The sequence below is a fragment of the Octopus sinensis genome, linkage group LG1 (assembly GCF_006345805.1).
Source record: "Octopus sinensis linkage group LG1, ASM634580v1, whole genome shotgun sequence".
Taxonomy (NCBI): domain Eukaryota; kingdom Metazoa; phylum Mollusca; class Cephalopoda; order Octopoda; family Octopodidae; genus Octopus; species Octopus sinensis.
In genome coordinates, this window is record NC_042997.1 from 210,431,169 (window position 1) to 210,441,931 (window position 10,763).

Here is a 10,763-nt window from a genome sequence, read left to right on the forward strand (position 1 = left end):
TTGGTGAGATATGAAAGGTTTAGTCCACTTTGAACTTTTAAACCCAAACCAAATGATAATAAAGAAGATCTACTGTGAGCAGTTTGAGCGGCTTAAGTCAGCGCTAGAAGGAACACAACCATCTTTGGTTTCAAGACGAAAGGTGTTCTTCCATCAGGATAATGTTTGGCCACATACAGTGATGATAATATTCCAAAGTCTGGAGCAGATTGAATGGGAAACGATGCCCCATCCAACATATTCGCTGGACATTGCACCATCTGATTATCATTTATTCCACAGATACCAAAATCATTTATACAGAAACAATATGAATTCTGTAGATGAGATCAGAACAGTACTGGAGGAGTATTTTTCATCACAGACAAGCAAATTTTGGAAGCGGAGCCTTGCAAATCTACCAGATAAATGGAAGAGCATTGTGGAAAATGAGGGAGAGTATATTTTAGATTAAAAAAGAACTTTCTTTATCTTAATTTTGAAAAATAAAATTGTGATTTGTCTGCTTTCCTACTTATTAAGATTTGGTTTTTGCTGAAATAATCCTAAGGCCCTTTGATTCTAGACCTTGTTTCTATATCTGAAATTTCTTCTCTAGTTCTGGTAGTGATTCAGCTATAAGAACATGGTCGTAAGCATACACACACACACAGGATCATCAGTACATACATACATACATACATATATATATATATATATATATATATATATATATATATAGATATAGATATAGGAGGCACAATGGCCAAGTGGTTAAGGCAGCGGACTCGCGGTTTCAATTCCCAGACCGGGCATTGTGAGTGTTTATTGAGTGAAAACACCTAAAGCTCAATGAGGCTCTGGAAGGGGATGGTGGCGATCCCTGCTGTACTCTTTTTCAAAGGCAGTGCTCCAGCATGGCCGCAGTCAAAATGACTGAAACAAGTAAAAATATATATATATATATATATATATATATATATATATATATATCACCAAAGTAAATGGACAAGTTTTGTTTGGATAACATATTTACTCTTGTTATTCTTTTTACAAGAGACAATAAAAGGAAAGGAAAACTTCTATACTTGCTTAACTACAAACTACAACAGAGAAGAATGGTATTTCTCAGAAAAAGTTGTCAAGGCAGCTCCAAACAGTTATGGCATTACTATGGATCATCTATAAGGCTGAGGTGCTGGAAGAGCCAGGCCCCTCTTGGAAAGATGAGAAGAGGAAAACGACAAAATCTTCATTGTCAGTTGGTACTGAAGTCTATGCAAGGGGTCACTTTTATTACAAGACTCCCCATGAACTGTGCCTCCACTTCTGTTCACAGTTCACCTCTACCCCTGTCTTCAACCATTTGACACTTTCCTTTCACACTCCCGTGAACTTACCTACTCCTTCTGATTCGTCGGCCCTATTGAGACCATAACCTCGTGGCCTATGCCAGGAGCGTAACCAGCCTTTTCCTTCTTTGGACACTAAACTCTGATTGTGAAGACCTGTTGAGGCAAGTGAAATCAAAGTCAAATTCGATGACTGGCATCCGTGCTAGCAGGGTGCAAAGAGCACCATACGAGTGTGATTGTTGACAGAGCGGATAACCGGCTTTTGTGCCAGTGGCACATAAAAGGCACCATTCGAGTGTGATCGTTACCAGCATCGCGTTACTGGCACCTGTGCTGGTGGCATGTGCAAAAAGATTTGAGCGAGGTTGTTGCCAGTGCCGCCTGACTGGTCCTCGTGCCGGTGGCACGTAAAAAGCACCCACTACACTTACGGAGTGGTTGGCGTTAGGAAGGGCATCCAGCTGTAGAAACTCTACCAGATCAAGATTGGAAACTGGTGCAGCCATCTGGCTCACCACTCCTCAGTCAAACCATCCAATCCATGCCAGCATGGAAAGCGGATGTTAAATGATGATGATGATTCTCTCTCATATTCCATCTTGTATTTTGAAGGTTTTTCCCTGACTCCTCCACCTCTTTTCTCTCTTTCCATCTGGGGTAGCCATGCATCGCTTTTGGCACAAAACATTTGTTCCTGTCCCTACCCTGACATTCTCTTCGTCTTGTGAGTTCCTTGTCAACCTCATTAGTGCTGGTGTCAGGAAAAAGGCTTTCTTAGGAAGGGCATTCACCCATAGACTGCAAACGAAAGTAGACTCTGGAACTCACTGCACTTCTCTGGCTCACAAAATCCTGTTGAATTGTCCAAGCTTGTCACTGTGGAAGATGGACGTTAAACAATGATGATGATGGTTATTTTGTTTAATTAATGATTTGGTTTTGTTTAAAAATTCAGAAAGATAGGTGTAGGAGTGGCTGTGTGGTAAGCAGCTTGCTTACCAACCACATAGTTCCGGGTTCAGTCCCACTGTGTGGCACCTTGGGCAAATATCTTCTGCTATAGCCTTGGGTCGACCAAATCCTTGTGAGTGGATTTGGTAGACGGAAACTGAAAAAAGCCCGTCGTATATATGTATATATATATATATATATATATATATATATATATGTGTGTGTGTGTGTGTATTTGTGTGTCTATGTTTGTCCCTCAGCATCGCTTGACAACCGATGCTGGTGTGTTTACGTCCCCGTAACTTAGCGGTTCGGCAAAAGAGACCGATAAAATCAGTACTAAGCTTACAAAGAATAAGTCCTGGGGTCGATTTGCTCGACTAAAGGCTGTGCTCCAGCATGGCCACAGTCAAGAGTAAAGAGAGTAAGTAGGATCTGAAAATCATACAACAATCGCAGGCAAATTGCAGCTTGCTGGACCTTCTGAATAGCTTGGATAACAACCAAATTACTTTGGATTTTGTTTAGCAGTGTGACCTGCTTGATGATGAGTCGTATCTCATGTGGCCCATTATTTCTCAAAAAAGGTTCCCATTCCTGACATACAACTTATTTCAAGTGGAATTGGATCTCAACACTTGTTTAATATTTGGGGAAGTTACGAACTATACAAAGCTGAGAGGACTCTTTTGAAAAAAGTACATCTGAAAGTCTGACAAATATTGTGAACATGTAGGGATTTTTAATTAATATGAGACTTGTTTAGGTGTGGTCAAGAAGTTTTCTTCACATCCAGCTGGCTTCAGGTTCGGTTCCAATGTGTGGTACCTTGGGTAACCCTGGGCTAACCAATCCTGTGTAACTATGTGGAAATTTGTAGTATATTTATCTGTCTGTCTTTACGCACACACACGTTTGTGTGTGTGTGTGCGTTGTCACCTTATCGTTTGACAACCGGTGTAAGTTTGTTTACGTTCTCAAAACTTAACACTTTGATCAAATAAGCATGACTCTTAAAACAAGCCCTGGGACGATTTGTTCCACTAACTACTTCGAAGCAGTACCTCAGTATGGCCGTAGTCCCAGGGAGAAATCCTGCTCCGTTGCTCCAACTTCAGAGTGTTTCACTAATAAATACCGTTTCAGGTTCCGTCACAAAGATTTTTAAATATTCAAAATTCCGGTGATTCTGAAACTACGTTACGATCTTTAGACAGAACCGTTCTTCTGCCTTTTTTTCTTTCTTTTTGTGAGTAATTAAGGAAACAGTGAGAAAGCACCTGGCAATATATATTTTATATGAATCATCAGTAAATAACTCCCAACAGGATGTAAAGACATTGTGAACATTTTAAATATTTTCAATAATGTCTTAATTTATTTGGAACATCGCCGAAACAGTCCTTAAAACCCACGGCAAATGAAAAATTATGTATAATAAACTAATTATCCTAAAATTATCGACAGCAATCATAAATCCACAAAACTAATTAAAGACATTTTATTGCAAAGAAATAATTAATGTGTCCGTTTTAGTCAAAAGATGATTAATTAGGTCGGAACATTTTCCGATAATTCACAAATAATTCGTAACGCTAAGTGAATCCTGATCCTGTCGAGCTCTACACAAAGACATTCCACCTATGACCATCCAGTTAGAGGTTTACATAATCCAAGGTCTTAGTATGTTTCAAACTACTTAGATCTTCCCTCGGTGGGTTTAATTAGTTTTAGTGTCTGCCTCTTATAATTAAATTTATTCCAGGAAATAAATATTTCACTATCTCCGAGGATGTTGTTGAATATATTTATTTATATACATACCTTGTGTATATATTGTATTTCAAATAGGAAACAGCTGGGATCCACCCTGCCGACCTATATAATCTATATACGCCAAATATATACGGCGTATATATTTAATCTTCTTTAATTATAAACTAGAGACTCTCCACTCGTAACAAATAATAATAATGAGGCCGATGTGTGTTTGTGTGTATATATTTCTGTCCAGAAACGATCCCAGGCATCAGCCTCTCTCTCTCTCTATCCGTCCATCCACCCCTTTTGTGATGCGGGTGTGTTCTGTCAAAAACCAGCGGAACAACACGAAACACGTCAGCAAAATGGCATTTCCTGTATTTCATTAACGATAATCGTTTAGAAACGGGAATAAAACTGGGCGAGAAGCAACAAAAATCCTTTCGGTTAAAATCAAATGAAGAACCAAAAAAAATTGTCTCCGATGCAAAAATTTTTAAACTAATTCAATTTATATATTATTTTTGATGGCCGTTACTATAGTTGCCTCCATAGCTCAGTGGTTAGAGCACTGGTCTTGTAAACCAGGGGTCGTGAGTTCGATCCTCACTGGGGGCTTCTGTTACACATTTTTTGCTTTAATTTATAATTTCGATGTTATTTTTTCGATATTTTTTTCTTCACTTTATTCTTCGTTATTTTGTTTTCCATTTCACAACAGAATCCTTACGTGCCATCTCCGTCATAACAAATTACTTGAACAATATGAGAATTAGCTTAAAAATGCTGTCACATATTTATAATAACGAAATAGAAAAATAATAGGAAAAAAAAAACAGGCTCCAGGGGGATTCGAACCCTCGACCTCCAGTTTACTAGACTGGCGCTCTAACCATCTGAGCTATGGAGCCTCACGTTAAGCTATTTTTTAAAAATAGCTATAATTGCCAATAGATATAAAATGAAAAAAGTTGTAAATAGTGACAAAAAGGCTCCAGGGGGATTCGAACCCTCGACCTCCAGTTTACTAGACTGGCGCTCTAACCATCTGAGCTATGGAGCCTCACGTTAAGCTATATTTTAAAAATAGCTATAATTGCCAATAGATATAAAATGAAAAAAGTTGTAAATAGTGACAAAAAGGCTCCAGGGGGATTCGAACCCTCGACCTCCAGTTTACTAGACTGGCGCTCTAACCATCTGAGCTATGGAGCCTCACGTTAAGCTATTTTTTAAAAATAGCTATAATTGCCAATAGATATAAAATGAAAAAAGTTGTAAATAGTGACAAAAAGGCTCCAGGGGGATTCGAACCCTCGACCTCCAGTTTACTAGACTGGCGCTCTAACCATCTGAGCTATGGAGCCTCACGTTAAGCTATTTTTTAAAAATAGCTATAATTGCCAATAGATATAAAATGAAAAAAGTGTAAATAGTGACAAAAAGGCTCCAGGGGGATTCGAACCCTCGACCTCCAGTTTACTAGACTGGCGCTCTAACCATCTGAGCTATGGAGCCTCACGTTAAGCTATTTTTTAAAAATAGCTATAATTGCCAATAGATATAAAATGAAAAAAGTTGTAAATAGTGACAAAAAGGCTCCAGGGGGATTCGAACCCTCGACCTCCAGTTTACTAGACTGGCGCTCTAACCATCTGAGCTATGGAGCCTCACGTTAAGCTATATTTTAAAAATAGCTATAATTGCCAATAGATATAAAATGAAAAAAGTTGTAAATAGTGACAAAAAGGCTCCAGGGGGATTCGAACCCTCGACCTCCAGTTTACTAGACTGGCGCTCTAACCATCTGAGCTATGGAGCCTCACGTTAAGCTTTTTAAAAATAGCTATAATTGCCAATAGATATAAAATGAAAAAAGTTGTAAATAGTGACAAAAAGGCTCCAGGGGGATTCGAACCCTCGACCTCCAGTTTACTAGACTGGCGCTCTAACCATCTGAGCTATGGAGCCTCACGTTAAGCTATTTTTTAAAAATAGCTATAATTGCCAATAGATATAAAATGAAAAAAGTTGTAAACAGTGACAAAAAGGCTCCAGGGGGATTCGAACCCTCGACCTCCAGTTTACTAGACTGGCGCTCTAACCATCTGAGCTATGGAGCCTCACGTTAAGCTATATTTTAAAAATAGCTATAATTGCCAATAGATATAAAATGAAAAAAGTTGTAAATAGTGACAAAAAGGCTCCAGGGGGATTCGAACCCTCGACCTCCAGTTTACTAGACTGGCGCTCTAACCATCTGAGCTATGGAGCCTCACGTTAAGCTATTTTTTAAAAATAGCTATAATTGCCAATAGATATAAAATGAAAAAAGTTGTAAATAGTGACAAAAAGGCTCCAGGGGGATTCGAACCCTCAACCTCCAGTTTACTAGACTGGCGCTCTAACCATCTGAGCTATGGAGCCTCACGTTAAGCTATTTTTTAAAAATAGCTATAATTGCCAATAGATATAAAATGAAAAAAGTTGTAAATAGTGACAAAAAGGCTCCAGGGGGATTCGAACCCTCGACCTCCAGTTTACTAGACTGGCGCTCTAACCATCTGAGCTATGGAGCCTCGCGTTAAGCTATTTTTTAAAAATAACTATAATTGCCAATAGATATAAAATGAAAAAAGTTGTAAATAGTGACAAAAAGGCTCCAGGGGGATTCGAACCCTCGACCTCCAGTTTACTAGACTGGCGCTCTAACCATCTGAGCTACGGAGCCTCACGTTAAGCTATTTTTTAAAAATAGCTATAATTGCCAATAGATATAAAATGAAAAAAGTTGTAAATAGTGACAAAAAGGCTCCAGGGGGATTCGAACCCTCGACCTCCAGTTTACTAGACTGGCGCTCTAACCATCTGAGCTATGGAGCCTCGCGTTAAGCTATTTTTTAAAAATAGCTATAATTGCCAATAGATATAAAATGAAAAAAGTTGTAAATAGTGACAAAAAGGCTCCAGGGGGATTCGAACCCTCGACCTCCAGTTTACTAGACTGGCGCTCTAACCATCTGAGCTATGGAGCCTCGCGTTAAGCTATTTTTTAAAAATAGCTATAATTGCCAATAGATATAAAATGAAAAAAGTTGTAAATAGTGACAAAAAGGCTCCAGGGGGATTCGAACCCTCGACCTCCAGTTTACTAGACTGGCGCTCTAACCATCTGAGCTATGGAGCCTCGCGTTAAGCTATTTTTTAAAAATAGCTATAATTGCCAATAGATATAAAATGAAAAAAAGTTGTAAATAGTGACAAAAAGGCTCCAGGGGGATTCGAACCCTCGACCTCCAGTTTACTAGACTGGCGCTCTAACCATCTGAGCTATGGAGCCTCACGTTAAGCTATTTTTTAAAAATAGCTATAATTGCCAATAGATATAAAATGAAAAAAGTTGTAAATAGTGACAAAAAGGCTCCAGGGGGATTCGAACCCTCGACCTCCAGTTTACTAGACTGGCGCTCTAACCATCTGAGCTATGGAGCCTCGCGTTAAGCTATTTTTTAAAAATAGCTATAATTGCCATAGATATAAAATGAAAAAAGTTGTAAATAGTGACAAAAAGGCTCCAGGGGGATTCGAACCCTCGACCTCCAGTTTACTAGACTGGCGCTCTAACCATCTGAGCTATGGAGCCTCGCGTTAAGCTATTTTTTAAAATAGCTATAATTGCCAATAGATATAAAATGAAAAAAGTTGTAAATAGTGACAAAAAGGCTCCAGGGGGATTCGAACCCTCGACCTCCAGTTTACTAGACTGGCGCTCTAACCATCTGAGCTATGGAGCCCCACGTTAAGCTATTTTTTAAAAATAGCTATAATTGCCAATAGATATAAAATGAAAAAAGTTGTAAATAGTGACAAAAAGGCTCCAGGGGGATTCGAACCCTCGACCTCCAGTTTACTAGACTGGCGCTCTAACCATCTGAGCTATGGAGCCTCACGTTAAGCTATTTTTTAAAATAGCTATAATTGCCAATAGATATAAAATGAAAAAAGTTGTAAATAGTGACAAAAAGGCTCCAGGGGGATTCGAACCCTCGACCTCCAGTTTACTAGACTGGCGCTCTAACCATCTGAGCTATGGAGCCTCACGTTAAGCTATTTTTTAAAAATAGCTATAATTGCCAATAGATATAAAATGAAAAAAGTTGTAAATAGTGACAAAAAGGCTCCAGGGGGATTCGAACCCTCGACCTCCAGTTACTAGACTGGCGCTCTAACCATCTGAGCTATGGAGCCTCACGTTAAGCTATTTTTTAAAAATAGCTATAATTGCCAATAGATATAAAATGAAAAAAGTTGTAAATAGTGACAAAAAGGCTCCAGGGGGATTCGAACCCTCGACCTCCAGTTTACTAGACTGGCGCTCTAACCATCTGAGCTATGGAGCCTCACGTTAAGCTATTTTTTAAAAATAGCTATAATTGCCAATAGATATAAAATGAAAAAAGTTGTAAATAGTGACAAAAAGGCTCCAGGGGGATTCGAACCCTCGACCTCCAGTTTACTAGACTGGCGCTCTAACCATCTGAGCTATGGAGCCTCACGTTAAGCTATTTTTTTAAATTAGCTATAATTGCCAATAGATATAAAATGAAAAAAGTTGTAAATAGTGACAAAAAGGCTCCAGGGGGATTCGAACCCTCGACCTCCAGTTTACTAGACTGGCGCTCTAACCATCTGAGCTATGGAGCCTCACGTTAAGTTATTTTTTTTAAATAGCTATAATTGCCAATAGATATAAAATGAAAAAAGTTGTAAATAGTGACAAAAAGGCTCCAGGGGGATTCGAACCCTCGACCTCCAGTTTACTAGACTGGCGCTCTAACCATCTGAGCTATGGAGCCCTGACACCGTTTTGTTGCCAATTTATGCTAATTCTTTTGCGAAAGTCTTCTGTAAGTGCAGAGTTATGTCCCTTTATCGTGATGATTGCCAGGAAAAAAAAACAAGAAAAACGGGAAAAAAGTAATTTTTCTTAAATAAAATTCATGATTGGAACTGTTTAGTCGACCCACGAAGTAGAAACAAGCATCACAGGTGAATGAATAGGTTAAGATATATATTCTGTGAAGAAGGTTCAATGGATCTTACAAAACTTTAATTGGTAAATCTGTATGTGGTTGTACGACATACTAGAAAGAATAGCAAGGTATTCTTCAAATCGAATGCTATTTAATAAAAGGAAGGCTATGTTGGACAATGTAAGGCGTAGATAATAGGAAAAGGCGAGGCGGTTGGAACAACGTGTTCTAATCTGTCAGAGGGGCTAAATAAGAGGGAAAGGCAAATAGCAACAGAAATAATTGAAATGGTGAAGTCTAGTAGAAGAAGAAAAATGTGACGACCAGAGACCAGAGACCAGAGTCAAAGAGAAAAGGAAATCCAAGGAATAGTGAGAGAGTAGGAGGACGAGGGTGAGGGGAGCAGTAACAAGAGTCGGTCAAGGGAGGGGGAAAACAGGGAAAGGGAGAGGGAGAAAAAAATTCAAAGAATGTTAACGGATCTAATGAACTTTTCTCTCGCATTTTCTTCCTTTTACTTGTTTCACCCATTGGACCGCGGCCACACTGGAGCACGGTTTCCTCCAGCAATTCAATCCCCGTAGTTCTTTTTTCTTAATGGCAATATCTTTATATATAAAACTGTAGTTGTATGCTGTCTGTCTCCTACGATTTAGGTTCCTAACTACTCCCACATTTTGCGGTGCAGTTTAACCAAAACCGGGTATCTTATAGTCGTGATTCATATCGAGCCCTTCTGGGTATTAGCGCACGTCTACGATGAGTCTACGATTTAAAAAAAAATTTACCATCATTTTTTCCATTTTTAATGCATTTTTTGCTATTTTTTGGCTATAACTCTCTAAAAATGCTTATATAGTTATTTCCCTTACAAACCCGAGCAACGCCAGGCGATACTGCTAGTATATAATAATAATGAAATTATTGTATACAGTGCTCAGGTGCACCACAACAAAAAATGTGTAACAAAAGCCCCCAGTGAGGATCGAACTCACGACCCCTGGTTTACAAGACCAGTGCTCTAACCACTGAGCTATGGAGGCAACTGTTCTATAGGCGACTTTTACCGAATTGCTACGTTACAGGGACGTAAATAAACGAACACTAGATATCAAGCAGTCGTGAAGGAAATAGACACAAAGACACACAAACACACACAGGGGGCCGGATTAAGACTCATAGAAACCCTAATCACTTAAAAGGTTTTGGTGACCCCCACCCCATATGTGTGTATTTATTTCAAATATAAACAATCTTTATTTCTGGAAATCTTTCAACGAAACAAAGCTTAATAGTAAAATGGAAAGCACAGATTATTTTTGTTGAGGGGTGGGTAGGACAAAATTGATAAATAGGATAAAATTAGAGATTTCCGATTTCTTGTTATTTTCTCCCTTCCTGTTCGCATTACATTGCAAGTATTCTATCATCCTTTTGTGCTGTTGCATCATCTTTGGGAGAGAAAAAAAATTGGTCAGCAGAGATGTTGTTGATATTGTTATTAAAGTTGGGAGAGTTTGGAACGTAGTCGGGTGACAGGCATTCTTTCTTAAAGAAAATTTTCCTCAACTTCGACCCGATTCTAATTGAGATTGCTAATAAAATGTCTCTTTTACTCTTTTACTTGTTTCAGTCATTTGACTGCGGCCATGCTGGAGCACCGCCTTTAATCGAGCAACTCGAC

General features: G+C 38.8%; 28 non-coding genes across 28 annotated transcripts; 1 reads left to right on the forward strand and 27 right to left on the reverse strand.

Annotated features, from left to right (window-relative positions):
- The first annotated feature begins 4,591 nt into the window (after positions 1-4,591).
- Positions 4,592-4,664, forward strand: Trnat-ugu. The gene has a single exon. It is a non-coding gene; the product is annotated as a tRNA-Thr (tRNA).
- A 219-nt stretch (positions 4,665-4,883) lies between these two features.
- On the reverse strand, positions 4,884-4,957 carry Trnat-agu. The gene has a single exon. It is a non-coding gene; the product is annotated as a tRNA-Thr (tRNA).
- Positions 4,958-5,035: 78 nt separating this feature from the next.
- On the reverse strand, positions 5,036-5,109 carry Trnat-agu. Its single transcript has one exon. It is a non-coding gene; the product is annotated as a tRNA-Thr (tRNA).
- A 78-nt stretch (positions 5,110-5,187) lies between these two features.
- On the reverse strand, positions 5,188-5,261 carry Trnat-agu. Its single transcript has one exon. It is a non-coding gene; the product is annotated as a tRNA-Thr (tRNA).
- A 78-nt stretch (positions 5,262-5,339) lies between these two features.
- Trnat-agu lies at positions 5,340-5,413 on the reverse strand. Its single transcript has one exon. It is a non-coding gene; the product is annotated as a tRNA-Thr (tRNA).
- A 77-nt stretch (positions 5,414-5,490) lies between these two features.
- Positions 5,491-5,564, reverse strand: Trnat-agu. The gene has a single exon. It is a non-coding gene; the product is annotated as a tRNA-Thr (tRNA).
- Positions 5,565-5,642: 78 nt separating this feature from the next.
- On the reverse strand, positions 5,643-5,716 carry Trnat-agu. The gene has a single exon. It is a non-coding gene; the product is annotated as a tRNA-Thr (tRNA).
- A 78-nt stretch (positions 5,717-5,794) lies between these two features.
- On the reverse strand, positions 5,795-5,868 carry Trnat-agu. Its single transcript has one exon. It is a non-coding gene; the product is annotated as a tRNA-Thr (tRNA).
- Positions 5,869-5,943: 75 nt separating this feature from the next.
- On the reverse strand, positions 5,944-6,017 carry Trnat-agu. Its single transcript has one exon. It is a non-coding gene; the product is annotated as a tRNA-Thr (tRNA).
- Positions 6,018-6,095: 78 nt separating this feature from the next.
- Positions 6,096-6,169, reverse strand: Trnat-agu. Its single transcript has one exon. It is a non-coding gene; the product is annotated as a tRNA-Thr (tRNA).
- A 78-nt stretch (positions 6,170-6,247) lies between these two features.
- Positions 6,248-6,321, reverse strand: Trnat-agu. The gene has a single exon. It is a non-coding gene; the product is annotated as a tRNA-Thr (tRNA).
- A 78-nt stretch (positions 6,322-6,399) lies between these two features.
- Positions 6,400-6,473, reverse strand: Trnat-agu. The gene has a single exon. It is a non-coding gene; the product is annotated as a tRNA-Thr (tRNA).
- Positions 6,474-6,551: 78 nt separating this feature from the next.
- Trnat-agu lies at positions 6,552-6,625 on the reverse strand. The gene has a single exon. It is a non-coding gene; the product is annotated as a tRNA-Thr (tRNA).
- A 78-nt stretch (positions 6,626-6,703) lies between these two features.
- Positions 6,704-6,777, reverse strand: Trnat-agu. The gene has a single exon. It is a non-coding gene; the product is annotated as a tRNA-Thr (tRNA).
- A 78-nt stretch (positions 6,778-6,855) lies between these two features.
- Positions 6,856-6,929, reverse strand: Trnat-agu. The gene has a single exon. It is a non-coding gene; the product is annotated as a tRNA-Thr (tRNA).
- Positions 6,930-7,007: 78 nt separating this feature from the next.
- On the reverse strand, positions 7,008-7,081 carry Trnat-agu. The gene has a single exon. It is a non-coding gene; the product is annotated as a tRNA-Thr (tRNA).
- Positions 7,082-7,159: 78 nt separating this feature from the next.
- On the reverse strand, positions 7,160-7,233 carry Trnat-agu. The gene has a single exon. It is a non-coding gene; the product is annotated as a tRNA-Thr (tRNA).
- A 79-nt stretch (positions 7,234-7,312) lies between these two features.
- Trnat-agu lies at positions 7,313-7,386 on the reverse strand. The gene has a single exon. It is a non-coding gene; the product is annotated as a tRNA-Thr (tRNA).
- A 78-nt stretch (positions 7,387-7,464) lies between these two features.
- Trnat-agu lies at positions 7,465-7,538 on the reverse strand. The gene has a single exon. It is a non-coding gene; the product is annotated as a tRNA-Thr (tRNA).
- Positions 7,539-7,615: 77 nt separating this feature from the next.
- Positions 7,616-7,689, reverse strand: Trnat-agu. The gene has a single exon. It is a non-coding gene; the product is annotated as a tRNA-Thr (tRNA).
- Positions 7,690-7,766: 77 nt separating this feature from the next.
- On the reverse strand, positions 7,767-7,840 carry Trnat-agu. Its single transcript has one exon. It is a non-coding gene; the product is annotated as a tRNA-Thr (tRNA).
- A 78-nt stretch (positions 7,841-7,918) lies between these two features.
- Positions 7,919-7,992, reverse strand: Trnat-agu. The gene has a single exon. It is a non-coding gene; the product is annotated as a tRNA-Thr (tRNA).
- A 77-nt stretch (positions 7,993-8,069) lies between these two features.
- On the reverse strand, positions 8,070-8,143 carry Trnat-agu. Its single transcript has one exon. It is a non-coding gene; the product is annotated as a tRNA-Thr (tRNA).
- A 229-nt stretch (positions 8,144-8,372) lies between these two features.
- Trnat-agu lies at positions 8,373-8,446 on the reverse strand. The gene has a single exon. It is a non-coding gene; the product is annotated as a tRNA-Thr (tRNA).
- Positions 8,447-8,524: 78 nt separating this feature from the next.
- On the reverse strand, positions 8,525-8,598 carry Trnat-agu. The gene has a single exon. It is a non-coding gene; the product is annotated as a tRNA-Thr (tRNA).
- A 78-nt stretch (positions 8,599-8,676) lies between these two features.
- Trnat-agu lies at positions 8,677-8,750 on the reverse strand. The gene has a single exon. It is a non-coding gene; the product is annotated as a tRNA-Thr (tRNA).
- Positions 8,751-8,828: 78 nt separating this feature from the next.
- On the reverse strand, positions 8,829-8,902 carry Trnat-agu. The gene has a single exon. It is a non-coding gene; the product is annotated as a tRNA-Thr (tRNA).
- Positions 8,903-10,049: 1,147 nt separating this feature from the next.
- Trnat-ugu lies at positions 10,050-10,122 on the reverse strand. The gene has a single exon. It is a non-coding gene; the product is annotated as a tRNA-Thr (tRNA).
- Between the last annotated feature and the right edge of the window lie 641 nt (positions 10,123-10,763).